Source organism: Triticum aestivum, chromosome 2A (assembly GCF_018294505.1).
Source record: "Triticum aestivum cultivar Chinese Spring chromosome 2A, IWGSC CS RefSeq v2.1, whole genome shotgun sequence".
Taxonomy (NCBI): domain Eukaryota; kingdom Viridiplantae; phylum Streptophyta; class Magnoliopsida; order Poales; family Poaceae; genus Triticum; species Triticum aestivum.
Window position 1 is genome coordinate 154881535 of NC_057797.1, and position 4692 is coordinate 154886226.

Below are 4692 nucleotides of genomic sequence, written 5' to 3' on the forward strand. Positions count from 1 at the left end.
TAAGCCGTTTAAGCATGGTGCACTAAACTATCAAGTAGTCATCATATTGAGCTAGCCAAACGTTCATAACATCTGCATCTGCTCCTGCAATAGGTTTTTCACCTAGCGGTGCATCAAGGACATAATTCTTCTGTGCAGCAATGAGGATAAACCTCAGATCACGGATCCAATCCGCATCATTGCTACTAACATCTTTCAACTTAGTTTTCTCTAGGAACATATCAAAAATAAAATAGGGGAGCTAAACGCGAGCTATTGATCTACAACATAGATACGCTAATACTACCAGGACTAAGTTCATGATAAATTTAAGTTCAATTAATCTTATTACTTAAGAACTCCCACTTAGATAGACATCCCTCTAATCCTCTAAGTGATCACGTGATCCATATCAACTAAACCATGTCCGATCATCACGTGAGATGGAGTAGTTTCAATGGTGAACATCACTATGTTGATCATATCTACAATATGATTCACGCTCGACCTTTCGGTCTCAGTGTTCCGAGGCCATATCTGTTATATGCTAGGCTCGTCAAGTTTAACATGAGTATTCCGCGCTTGCAACTGTTTTGCACCCGTTGTATTTGAACGTAGAGCCTATCACACTCGATCATCACATGGTGTCTCAGCATGAAGAACTTTTGCAACGGTGCATACTCAGGGAGAACACTTATACTTTGATAATTTAGTGAGGGATCATCTTATAATGCTACCATCAATCAAAGCAAGATAAGATGCATAAAAGATAAACATCACATGCAATCAATATAAGTGATATGATATGGCCATCATCATCTTGAGCTTGTGATCTCCATCTCCGAAGCACCGTCATGATCACCATCGTCACCGGCGTGACACCTTGATCTCCATCGTAGCATCGTTGTCGTCTCGCCAATCTTATGCTTCTATGACTATCACCATCATCATAGGGCGATTGCATTGCATACAATAAAGCGACAACCATATGGCTCCTGCCAGTTGCCGATAACTCGGTTACAAAACATGATCATCTCATACAATAAAATTTAACATCATGTCTTGACCATATCACATCACAACATGCCCTGCAAAAACAAGTTAGATGTCCTCTACTTTGTTGTTGCAAATTTTACGTGGCTGCTACGGGCTTAGCAAGAACCGTTCTCACCTACGCATCAAAACCACAATGATAGTTTGTCAAGTTGGTGCTGTTTTAACCTTCACAAGGACCGGGCGTAGCCACAATCGGTTCAACTAAAGTTGGAGAAACTGACACCCGCCAGCCACCTGTGTGCAAAGAACGTCGGTAGAACCAGCCTCGCGTAAGCATACGTGTAATGTCGGTCCGGGCCGCTTCATCCAACAATACCGCCGAACCATGTATGACATGCTGGTAAGCAGTATGACTTATATCGCCCACAACTCACTTGTGTTCTACTCGTGCACATAACATCAATGCATAAAACCAGGAAGGATGCCACTGTTGGGGAACGTAGTAATTTCAAAAATTTCCCTACGCACACGCAAGATCATGGTGATGCACTGCAACGAGAGGGGAGAGTGTTGTCCACGTACCCTCGTAGACCGAAAGCGGAAGTGTTAGCACAACGCGGTTGATGTAGTCGTACGTCTTCACGATCCGACCAATCAAGTACCGAACGCACGACACTTCCGAGTTCAGCACACGTTCAGCCCGCTGACGTCCCTCGAACTCCGATCCAGCCGAATGTTGAGGGATAGTTTCGTAAGCATGCCGGCGTGGTGACGATGATGATGTTCTACCAAGGCAGGGCTTCGCCTAAGCACCGCTACAGTATTATCGAGGTGGACTATGGTGGAGGGGGGCACCACACACGGCTAAAAGATCAACTGATCAATTGTTGTGTCTCTAGGGTGCCCCCTGCCCCCGTATATAAAGGAGCAAGGGGGGGGTGCGGCCGGCCAGGAGAGAGGGCGCGCCAGGAGGAGTCCTACTCTCACCGGGAGTAGGACTCCCCCCTTTCCTAGTTGGATTAGGACTTGGGAGGGGGAAAGAGGAGGGAGAGAGGAAGGAGGGGGGGGGCGCCGCCCCCTTCTCCTTGTCCTATTCGAACTAGGGGGGAGGGGCATGCGGCCTAGCCTTGGCCGCCTCTCCTCTTCTCCGTAAAGGCCCACAAAGGCCCATTAACCTCCCGGGGTTTTCCAGTAACCTCGCGGTACTCCGGTAAAATCCCGATTTCACCCGGAACACTTCCGATATCCAAACATAGGCTTCCAATATATCAATCTTCATGTCTCGACCATTTAGAGACTCCTCGTCATGTCCGTGATCACATCGGGGACTCTGAACAACCTTCGGTACATCAAAAAAATATAAACTCATAATATAACTGTCATCGAAACGTTAAGTGTGCGGACCCTACGGGTTCGAGAACTATGTAGACATGACCGAGACACATCTCCGGTCAATAACCAATAGTGGAACCTGGATGCTCATATTGGCTCCCACATATTCTACGAAGATCTTTATCAGTCAGACCGCATAACAACATACGTTGTTCCCTTTGTCAACAGTATGTTACTTGCTCGAGATTCGATCTTCGATATCTCAATACCTAGTTCAACCTCATTACCGGCAAGTCTCTTTACTCGTTTCATAATACATCATCCCACAACTAACTCATTAGTTGCAATTCTTGCAAGGCTTAAGTGATGTGCATTACCGAGAGGGCCCAGAGATACCTCTCCGACAATTGGAGTGACAAATCCTAATCTCGAAATACGCCAACCCAACAAGTACCTTCGGAGACACCTGTACAACACCTTTATAATCACCACCTTACATTGTGACGTTTGGTAGCACACAAGGTGTTCCTCCGGTAAACGGGAGTTGCATAATATCATAGTCATAGGAACATGTATGAGTCATGAATAAAGCAATATCAACAAACTAAACGGTCAAGTGCTAAGCTAACGGAATGGGTCAAGTCAATCACATCATTCTCCTAATGATGTGATCCCATTAATCAAATGACAACTCATGTCTATGGTTAGGAAACATAACCATCTTTGATCAACGAGCTAGTCAACTAGAGACATACTAGTGACACTCTGTTTGTCTATGTATTCACACATGTATTATGTTTCCGGTTAATACAATTCTAGCATGAATAATAAACATTTATCATGATATAAGGAAATAAATAATAACTTTATTATTGCCTCTAGGGCATATTTCCTTCATTTAGAGCCACGGAAAAGTAAGAAAATAATCTTCTGTCCTATTCTCCAAGATGGACGGGCCTTCATTATTTGAGACCACCCATGAATAAGTATGTTTTCACCTCCAAGGGGAATGGCGTAGGTCGACATAAACATCATGTTGTGACCAAGTGCAAGTCTGACCAGACCATGGTCAGGCATCTGTATAGGAACAATAGACCTGGGAAGTTCCCGTTTCAAGAAGATCATAGCTCTAAAACTGTGCATCAGCAAGAGTTTATGAACAACATATATAACAGAAAATAGCTCGTACCATAAGTTTCTCAACACAGTTGGACCTATTCAACGAGTGTAGTAGTGGCACACATATCCCACGTGGACTTCCACCATTGAAATGCCCCACAAGGACCTCAAGACGATCAATAAAGTGTAGGAACTTGTGGATGTCGTCCAAGTCAACTTCAATGCCATGACTAACAGCTGAGTTCTTATAGAATAACGAACGAGTAGCCTGCTTAACTCTAAAAAAACCTTCACGTGCCACCAATTATAAGAAAATATTAGTTAGAAGTAGCATCTTCGCGAGAGATTCATTGCTACTTCTAAAGTTAAATTGTGATTAGTTAGATAGAATAAGTGGATTAAGAAGTAATCGAGGCAAGAAGCAAGAACCAGATACAAAACTAACATGGATGAACAATTGGAATGATGTCAGGGTGGAAGATCGCAGTGAAGATGAGACTAGGTTTTGCTATTTCCTTCAACATTCATGCGCCAACTTTCAGTCCGTAACACTTGAGAAAGTTTATCCAAGTTTAGCCATAAAAAAGCAGCGATCTTCTTGGTTCATGAACCCAACTCGAAACTTATATCCAAGGCTTGTCTTCACAGTGACCATTAAATTGGTGTATTCAGTTATGGCAAGGCCGAGCATCTTGAGTACATGTGTTCTGGCAGAGCAAGGAATGCACTTCAGGAAAAATAATATGAGAACATAATGTATTCCCTATATCCAAATCTAGAAATAATTTCCTCCTTCACGTCAGTGTTGACCATGGTCTAGTACCTTTTATCCAAATATAGCAATCCAAATTTCCAAATTAGTCGACAGCTTGTTCAAAAAACCCCACTCTCCCGGATAGAAAAGAGGATTCTAGAAACATACTGTGTGTGTTTTAAAATCCCGTGTTAGGATGAGAAGGAACAAGTGCGGCGTCTCGCCGAGGGAGCAGAAACCTGTAGGGTCCTTGCACTTTGGGCACTGCAAATGAAACACACTAGATTCAGTAGGAAGAAAAATGCATCAACGGCGGCGACTGCCATCCTAGGAGTACCCACGACCAAGGGACTTGGATTTATCGGGGATGGATGAAGAATTCGTACCAGGTTCTCCATGAGAAAACCCTATGCATTCGCCGAGCAGGGGTTTTCTATGAACAAGTAGACGAGGGAGAAGGGGATTCAGGCCCAGTGAAATATTGCTGCTTTGTCCGTCCAACTTACTACTAA